Raw genomic sequence first — 10982 nt, 5'->3', positions numbered from 1 at the left:
ATGTATGGAAAGAATTTAAAGCCGAAACAAATGTAAGTAAAGAAAATTTATTCACACACAAAGAATGAACACAAAAGTTTTGTTATCCAAGTTTGAAAATTTCCACTAGTTCCACTCTGATAGCTCGGAATTTTATAAGAAAGAGTACACATGTTTTAAAAAATGGATATGCATGCTTGAAACATGTTAAAGATGCCACTTTCCTATGGATCCAAACTTTTTAAAGAGAATAACATTAAATTCCCTAGTGTACATGTGGTGGGATATTTACCTGAGTCAAACCAGCCATTATTTTGCCCATTTACAAAACGCAGACACTACGATCATGGAGGTGTGTAAAGTGATTTATCATGCATAGCGGGCTATATTTTTGTAAGGAATGACTTATGGATTGAGAGTCAACACTCAGTCAAAAATCTCCGCCTCCCCCCTTTTCCTTACAATTGCAGAACCTTATATATAACAACTAAAAAGAGTTTACAATCCCTAAAAATTAAAAACATTTTTTGGAATTATCTCTCTCTACATTTGTGCATTATGTGTTTCCATTTTAGATGTATACTTTTTTCTTAAATCAAAACTTGAGTATTCACCTTCCCTCCATCTCGTAAACAAAAAAAAGATATAAAAGGCTTAGATCATAACAAAATGTAAATTTTAGAGTTTATGTAAGAAAAGAATTTAAAGAAATAAAAATGTAAGTAAAGAAAATTTATTCACACACCACAAATGAACACAAAAGTTTTGTTATCCAAGTTTTGGAAATTCCACTAGTTCAACCCAAATTGCTCGGAATTTTATAAGAAAAAGATTTTTCTACACATGTTTTACAAAATCGATAACAATGCTTGAAACATGTTAAATATGCAAATGACCTATGGATCCAAACCTTTTAAAGAGAATAACATTAAATTCCCAAGTGAACGTGTGGTGGGATATTTACCCGAGTCAAACATTCCATTATTTTGCCCATTTACAAAAAGCTGACCAAACGATCATATATGATTGCAAAGTGATTTATCATGTGTAACGGGCCATATTTTAATAAGGAATAACTTATGGATGGGATCAACACACAGTTTAAAATCCCTCGCGTCCCCTTTTTCCCGTTGATTGCAGAACCTGGTAAATAAAAAATAACTAAAGTTTACAATCCATGAAATTACATACACTTTTTTGAATTATCTCTCTCTACATTTGTGGATTTTGCATTTCCATTTTAGATATATACTTTTTTCTTATATCAAAACTTGAGTTTTTACTTTCCCTTCATCTCGTAAACAAAAAAAAGATAAAAGGCAAATTGATCACAACAAAATGAAAATTTTAGAGTTTATGTGAGGAAAGAATTTAAAGCAATAAAAAATGCATGTAAAGAAAATTAATTCACACACCACAAATGAACACAAAAGTTTTGTGATGCAAATTTGGGAAATTCCACTAGTTCAACCCAAATAGCTCAAAATTTTGTAAAACAAAGATTTTTCTACACAAGTTTTATAAAATGGATATGCCTGCTTGAAACATGTTAAAGATGCACATGACCTATATATCCGAACCTTTTAAAGAGAATAACGTAAAATTCCCAAGTGAATGTGTGGTGGAATATTTACCCAAGTCAAAAAAGCCATCATTTTGCCCATTTACAAAAACCTGACCTAATGATCATAGATGAGTGTAAAGTGATTTATCATGCGTAGCGGGCTATATTTTTGTAAGGAATGACTTATGGATTGGGTGTCAACACTCTGTTCAAAATCCCACGCCTCCCCCTTTTCCCGACGATTATAGAACCGGATATATAAAAAAAAAGAGTTTACAACCCCTAAAAATTAGAGACACTTTCTGGAATTATCTCTCTCTACATTTGTGCATTGTGCATTTCCATTTTAGATGTATACGTTTTTCTTAAATCAAAACTTGAGTTTTCACTTCTTCTTCATCTCGTAAACAAAAAAAGATATTAAAGGCAAATAGATCACAACAAACTGAAATTTTTAGAGTTTATGTACGGAAAGAATGAAAAGCAATAAAAAATGTAAGTAAAGCAATTTTTTTCACACACCACAAATGAACACAAAAGTTTTATTATCCTAGTATTGGAAATTCCTCTAGTTCATCCCTAACAGCTCGGAATTTTATGAGAAAGAGATTTTTCTACACATGTTTTAAAAAATGGATATGCATGCTTGAAACATGTTAAAGTTGCAAATGACCTATGGATCCAAACCTTTTAAAGAGAATAACATTAAATTTCCAAGTGAACATGCGGTGGGATATTTACTCGAGTCAAACAAGCCATTATTTTTCCCATTTACAAAAAGTTGACCTAGCAATCATAGATGATTGTAAAGTGATTTATCATGCGTAACGAGCTATAATTTTGTAAGGAATGACTTATGGATTAGGAGTAAACACTCAATTAAAAATCCCCCGCCTCCCCCTTTTCCCGACGATTGTAGAACCTCATACATAAAAATTAAAAAGACCTTACAATCCGTAAAAAGTACAGGCACTTTTTGGAATTATCTCTCTCTACTTTTGTGCATTGGGCATATCCATTTTAGATGTATACTTTTTTCTTAAATCAAAACTTGAGTTTTCACTTTCCTTTCATCTCGTAAACCCAAAAAGAGGTAAAAGGCAAATAGATCCCAACAAAATGAAATTTATTGAGTTTATGTTTGGAAAGAATTTAAAGCAATAACAAACGTAAGTAAATAAAATTTATTCACACACCACAAATGAACACAAAATTTTTGTTATCCAAGTTTGGGAAATTCCACAAGTTCAACCCTAATTGCTCAGAATTGTTAAAGAAAGAGATTTTTCTACGCATGTTTTAAAAAATGGATATGCATGCTTGAAACATGTTAAAGATGCAAATGACCTATGGATCCAAACCTTTTAATAAAGATAACATTAAATTCCCGAGACAAACAAACCATTATTTTGCCCATTTACAAAATGATGACCTAACGATCATAGATGATTGTAAAGTGATTTATCTTGCGTAATGGGCTATATTTTGGTAAGGAATGACTTTTGGATTAGGAGTCAACAGTCAGTTAAAAATCCCCACCTCCCCCTTTTCCCAACTATTTCAGAACCAGATAAATAAAAAATAAAAAGAGTTTAACATCCCTCAAAATTACCGACACTTGTTTGAATTATCTTTCTCTACATTTGTGCATTGTGCATTTCCATTTTAGATGTATAATTTTTTCTTAAATCAAAACTTGAGTTTTCATTTTCCTTTCATCACGTAAACAAAAAAAGAGATAAAAGGCAAATAGATCACAACAAAATGAAAATTTTTGAGTTTATGTGTAGAAAGAATTTAAAGCAACAAAAAATGTATGTAAAGAAAATTTACAAGTTTTGTAATGCAAGTTTGGGAAATTCCACTAGTTCAACCCTAATAGCTCGGAATATTATCAAAAAGAGATTTTCCTAGACATGTTTTAAAAATTGGATATGCATGCTTGAAACAAGTTAAAGATGTACATGACTTATGGATCCAAACCTTTTAAATAGAATTACATTAAATTCCCAAGTGAACGTGTGTTGGGATATTTACCCGAGTCAAACAAGCCATTATTTTGCCCATTTACAAAAAGCTAACCTAATGATTATAGATGAGTGTAAAGTGATTTATCATGTGTAGCGGGCTATATTTTTGTAAGTAATGACTTTTGTATTTGGAGTCAACACTCACTTAAAAATTCCTCGATCCACCTTTTCCTATCGATTGCAGAACCTCATATATAAAAACCAAAAAGACTTTACAATTTCTAAAAATTACAGACACTTTTTTGAATTATCTCTCTCTACATTTGTGTATTGTGCTTTTCCATTTTAGATGTATAATTTTTTCTTAAATCAAAACATGACGTTTCACTTTCCCTTCTTCTCGTAAAAAAAAAAGAGATAAAAGGCAAATAGATCCCAACAAAATGAAAATTTTAGAGTTAATGTGTGGAAAGAATTTGAAGAAATAAAAAATGTAAGTAAAGATATTTTATTCACACACCACAAATGAACACAAAATTTTTGTAATCCATGTTTGGGAAATTCCACTAGTTCAACCTTAATAGCTCGGAATTTTCTAATAAGCAGATTTTTCTACACATTTTTTAAAAAATGGATATGCTTGAAACATATTAAAGTTGAAAATGACCTATGGATCCTAACCTTTTAAAAACAATAACATTAAATTCCCAAGTGAACGTGCGGTGGGATATTTACGTGAGTCAATCAAGCCATTATTTTGCCCATTTACAAAAAGCTGACCTACCAATCGTTGATGACTGTAAAATGATTTATAATGCGTAACGGGCTATATTTTTGTCAGGAATGACTTATGGATTTAGAGTCAACACTCAGTTAAAAATCCCCTGCCCTCCCCCTTTTCCCGACGATTGCAGAAACTGATATATCAAAACTAAAAACAGTTTACAATCCATAAAAATTACAGAGACTGTTTGGAATTATCTCTCTCTACATTTGTGCACTGTGCATTTCCATTTTAGATGTATACTTTTTTTCTTAAATCAAAACTTGCGTTTTAACTTTCCCTTCATCTCGTAAATAGAAAAAGAGATAAAAGGCAAATAGATAACAACACAATGAAAATTATAGAGTTTTGTATGGAAAGAATTTAAAGCAAAAACAAATGTAAGTAAACAAAATTTTTCATATACCAAATGAACACAAAATTTTTTTATCCAAGTTGGGGAAATTCCACTAGTTCAACCCTAATAGCACGGAATTTTATCAGAAAGAGACTTTTCTACACATGTTTTAAAAAGTGGATATGGATGCCTGAAACATGTTAAAGATGCAAATGACCTATGGATCCAAACCTGTTAAAGAGAATAACATTAAATACCAAAGTGAACATGTGGTGGGATATTTACCCGAGTCAAACAAGCCATTATTTTGCCCAGTTACAAAAAGCTTACCTAACGAGCATAGATGAGTGTAAAGTGATTTATCATGTGTAATGGGCTATATTTTTGTAAGGAATAAATTGATGGATTGGGAGTCAACACTCAATTAAAAATCCCCCACCTCCCTCTTTTCCTGACGATTGCAGAACCGGACATATAAAAACTAAAAACAGTTTACAATCCCTAAAAATTACAGACACTATTTGGAATTATCTCTCTCTACATTTGTGCACTGTGGATTTTCATTTTAGATGTATACTTTTTTCTTAAATCAAAACTTGAGTTTTCACTTTCCCTTCATCTCGTTAACAAAAAAAGAGATAAAAGGGAAATAGATGACAACAAAATGAAATTTTTAGAGTTTATATATGGAAAGAATTTAAAGCAATAACAAATGTAAGTAAGGAAAATTTATTCATACCCCACAAATGAACACAAAATTTTTGTTATCCAAGTTTGGGAAATTCCACTATTTCGACCCTAAAGGCTCGGAATTTTCTAAGAAAGAGATTTTTCCACACGTCTTAAAAAATAGATATGCATGCTTGAAACATGTTAAAGATGAAAATGTCCTATGGATCCAAACCTTTTAAAGAGAATAACATTAAATTCCAAAGTGAACGTGCGGTGGGATATTTACCCGAGTCAAACAAGCCATTACTTTGCACATTTACAAAAAGCTGACCTAACGATCATAGATGATTGTAAAGTGATTTATAAAGCGAACGGGCTATACTTTTGTAAGGAATGACTTAAGGATTGCGAGTCAAAATCCCCACCTCCCCCTTTTCCCGATGATTGCAGAACGTGATATTTAAAAACTAAAAAGAGTTTAAAATCCCTAAAAATTATAGACACTTTTTGGAATTATTTCTCTCTACATTTGTGCATTGTGCAATTACATTTTAGATGTCTTCTTTTTTCTTATCTCAAAACTTGAGTTTTCGCTTTCCCGTCTTCTCGCAAACAAAAAAAGAGATAAAAGGCAAATAGATCACACCAAAATGAAAATTTTAGAGTTTGTGTCCGGAAAGAATTTAAAGAAACAAGGAATGTAAGTAAAGATACATATGACCTATGGGCCAAAACCTTTTAAATAGAATAACATTAAATTCTCAAGTGAACGTGCGGTGGGATATTTACCCGAATAAAACAAGCTATTATTTTGCCTATTTACAAAATGCTAACCTAACGATTATAGATGATTGTAAACTGATTTATCATGCATAACGGGTTATATTGTTTTTAGGAATGACTAATGGATTCAGAGTCAACACTCAGTTAAAATTCCCCCGCCTCCCCCTTTTTCCAACGATTGCAGAACCTGATATATAAAAACTAAAAAGAGTTTACAATCCCTAAATATTACAGACACTTTTTGGAATTATCTCTCTATACATTTGTGCATTGTGCATTTTCCATTTTAGAAGTATACTTTTTCGTTAAATAAAAACTTGAGTTTTCACTTTCCCTTCATCTCGTAAACAAAAAAAGACATAAAAGGCAAATAGATCACAATGAATGAAAGTTTTAGAGTTTATATATGGAAAGAATTTAAAGAAAAAAAATGTAAGTAAAGAAAATTTATTCACACACCACAAATGAACACAAAATTTTTTTATCCAAGTTTTGGAAATTCCACTAGTTCAACCCTAATAGCTCGGAATTTAATAAGAAAGAGATATTTCTACACATGTTTTAAAAAATGGATATGCTTTTTTAAAACATGTTAAAGATGCAAATGACCTATGGATCCAAACCTTTTAAGGAGAATAACATTAAATTCTCATGTGAACGTGCGTAGAGATATTTTCCCGAGTCAAACAAGCCATTATTTTTCCCATTTACAAAAAGCTGACCTAACGATCATAGATGATTGTAAAGTGATTTATCAAGTGTAATAGGCTCTACTTTTGTAAGCAATGACTTATGGTTTGGGAGTCAACACTCAATTAAAAATCCCCCGCCTCCCCCTTTACCCGACGATTGCAGAACCTGATATATAAAAACTAAAAAGTTTTTACAATCCCTAAAAATTACTGAAACTTTTTGGAATTATCTCTCTGTACATTTGTGCATTGTGCATTTCCATTTTAGATGTATACTTTTTTCTTAAATCAAAGCTTGAGTTTTCACTTTCCCTTCATCTCGTAAACAAAAAAAGAGAAAAAAAGCAAATAGATTACAACAAAATGAAAAAATTTCAGTTTATATGTGGAAAAAATTTAAAGCAATAAACAAATGTACGTAAATAAAATTTAATCACACACCACAAATGAACACAAAAGTTTTGTTTTCCAATTTTGGGAAATTCCACTAGTTGAACCCAAATAGCTCAGAATTTTATAAGAAAGAGATTACTCTACAGAAGTTTAAAAAAATGGATATGCATGCTTGAAACATGTTAAAGATACAAATGACCTATGTATTAAAACCTTGCAAAGAGAATAACAGTAAATTCTAGAGTAAACATGCGGTGCGATATTTACCTAAGTCAAACCAGCCATTATTTTCCCCATTCACAAAAAGCTGACCTAGCTATCATAGATGATTGTAAAGTGATTTATCATGCGTAACGTACTATATTTTTTTAAGGAATGACTTATGGATAGGGAGTCAACACTCAGTCAAAAATCACCCACCTCCCCTTTTTCCCAACGATTGCAGAACCTGATATATAAAAACTAAAAAGGGATTTGAATCCCTAAATATTACAGACACTTTTTGGAATTATCTCTCTCTACATTTTTGCATTGTGCATTTCTATTTTAGATGTATACTTTTTTCGTAAATCAAACCTTGTGTTTTAACTTTCACTTCATCTCGTAAACAATAAAAGAGATAAAAGGCAAATAGATCACAAAAAAATGAAAAATTTAGAGTTTATATATGGAAAGAATATAAAGTAATAAACAAATGTAAGTAAAGAAAATTTATTCACACACCACAAATGAACACAAAATTTTTGTTATCCAAGTTTGGTAAATTCCACAAGTTCAACCTTAATAGCTCTGAATTTTATAAGAAAGAGATTTTTCTACACATATTTGAAAAAATAGATATGGATGCTTGAAACATATTAATGATGCAAATCACCTATGGATCCAAACCTTTTAAAGAGAATAACATTAAATTCTCATGTGAACGTGCGGTAGGATATTTACCTGACACAAACATGTCATTATTTTGCCTATTTACAAAAAGCTAACCTAACGATCATAGTTGATTGTAAAGTGATTTATCATGCATAATGAGGTATAGTTTATTATCAAATGACTTATGGATTGGCAGTCAACACTCAGTTAAAAATCCCTTGCCTCCCCCTTTTCCCGACCATTGCAGAACCTGATTTATAAAAACTAAAAGGAGTTATACAATCCCAAAAAATTACAGACACTTTTTGGAATTATCTCTCTCTACATTTGTGCATTGTGCATTTCAATTTTAGATGTATACTTTTTTATTAAATCAAAGCTTGAGTTTTCACTTTCCCTTCATCTCGTAAACTAAAAAAGAGATAAAAGGCAAATAGATCACAGCAAAATGAAAATTTAAGAGTTTATGTATCGAAAGAATTCAAAGCACTAAAAAAATGTAAGTAAAGAAAATTTATTCACACACGACATAAGAACACAAATGTTTTATTATCCAAGTTTTCAAAATTTCACTAGTTCAACCTTATTAGCTTGAAATTTAATAAGAAAGTGATATTTCTACACATGTGTTAAAAAATGATTATGCATGCTTGAAACTAGTTAAAAATGTAAATGACCTACAGATCCAAACCTTTTAAAGAGAATAACATTAAATTCTTATATGAACGTGCGGTGGGATATTTACCCGAGTCCAACAAGCCATTATTTTCCCCATTTACAAAAAGTTGACCTAACGATCATAGATGATTATAATGTGATTTATCATGCGTAACTGGCTATATTTTTGTTAGGAATGACTTATGGATTGGGAGTCAACACTATATTAAAAATCCCACGCCTCCTCCTTTTCACGACTATTGCAGAACCGGATATAAAAAAACTAAAAAGAGTTTACAATCCCTAAAATTTACAGAAACTTTTTGGAATTATCTCTCTTTACATTTGTGCATTGTACATTTCAATTTTAGATGTATTCTTTTTTTTCTTAAATCAAAGATTGAGTTTTCACTTTCCCTTCATCTCGAAAAGAAAAAAAGAGATAAAAGCCAAATAGATCACAACAAAATGAAAATTTTAGAGTTTATATATAGAAAGAATTTAAAGAAATAAACAAATGTAAGTAAAGAAAATTTATTCACACGCCACAAATGAACACAAAAGTTTTGTTATCCAAGTTTGGAAAATTCAACTAGTTCAACCCTAATAGCTCAGAATTTTATAAGAAAGAGATTATTCTACACAAGTTTTAAAAAATGGATGTGCATGCTTGAAAAGAGATAGAGATTGAAATGACCTATGGATCAAAACCTTTTAAAGAGAATAACATTAAATTCTAGAGTGAACGAGCGGTGGGATATTTAACAGAGTCAAACAAGCCATTTTTTTGCCCATTTACAAAAAGCTGACCTAACGATCATAGATGATTGTAAAGTGATTTATCATGTGTAACGGGCTATATTTTTGTAAGGAATGACTTATGGATTGGGTGTCAACACTCAGTTAAAAATCCCCCACCTCCCCCTTTTCCCAACGATTGCAAAACCTGATATATAAAAACTAAAAAGAGTTTACAATTCCTAAATATAACAAACACTTTTTGGAAGTATCTCTCTAAATTTGCACATTGTGCATTTCCATTTTAGATGTATAGTTTTTTCTTAAATCAATACTTCAGTTTTCACATTCCCTTCATCTCGTCAACAAAAAAATGAGATAAAAGGCAAATAGATCACAACAAAACTTTAGAGTTTATATATGGAAAGAATTTAAAACAATAAACAAATCTAAGTAAAAACAATTTATCCACACACCACAAATGAACACAAAAGTTTTTTCATCCAAGTTTGGGAAATTCCACTAGTTCAACCCTAATAGCTCGAAATTTTATAAGAAAGAGATTTTTCTACACATGTTTTAAAAAATGGATATGCATGCTTGAAACATGTTAAAGATGCAAATGACCTAAGGATCCAAAACTTTTAAAGAGAATAACATAAAGTTCTCAAGTGAACGTGACGTGGGATATTTACCCGAGTCACACATGCCATTACTTTGCCCTTTTACAAAAACTTGACCTAGTGATCATAGATGATTGTAAAGTGATTTATCTTGCGTAACGGGTTATATTTTTGTAAGGAATGACTTATGGATTGGGAGTCAACACTCAGTTAAAATCCCTTGCCTCCCCCTTGTAGAACCTAATATACAAAAACTACAAAGAGTTTACAATCCCTAAAAATTACAGACACTTTTTGGAATTATCTCTCTCTACATTTGTGCATTTGAATTTTAGTGGTATACTTTTTTCTTAAATTAAAGCTTGAGTTTTCACTTTCCCTTCATCTCAAAAACAAGAAAAGAGATAAAAGGCAAATAGATCAAAAGAAAATGAAAATTTTGGATTTTATGTATGGAAAGAATTCAAAGCAATAAACAAATGTAAGTAAAGAAAATGTATTCACAGACCACAAATGAACACAAAAGTTTTGTTATCCAAGTTTGGGAAATTCCACTTGTTCAACTCTAATAGCTCAGAATTTTATAAGAAAATGATTTTTCTACACATGTTTTAAAAAATGGATATGCATGCTCGAAACATGTTAAAAATGCAAATGACCTATGGATGCAACCCTTTTAAAGAGAAAACATTAAATTCTCAAGTGAACGTGCAGTGGGATATTTGCCCAAGTCAAACAAGCCATTATTTTGCCTATTTACAAAAAGCTGACCTACGGATCATAGATGATTGTAAAGTGATTTATCATGCGCAACAGGCAATTTTATTGTAAGGAATGACTTATGGATTGGGAGTCAACACTTAGGTAAAAATCCCCTGCCTCCCCATTTTCTCGACGATTGAAGAACCTGATACATA

The sequence above is a fragment of the Aristolochia californica genome, unplaced genomic scaffold, assembly GCF_029961685.1.
Source record: "Aristolochia californica isolate CCGP_79_NKW_82.1479 unplaced genomic scaffold, dmAriCali1.0.hap1 SCAF_4, whole genome shotgun sequence".
Lineage (NCBI taxonomy): Eukaryota > Viridiplantae > Streptophyta > Magnoliopsida > Piperales > Aristolochiaceae > Aristolochia > Aristolochia californica.
The sequence above is the reverse complement of the archived record's forward strand: the minus strand, read 5'-3'. Positions refer to the sequence as shown.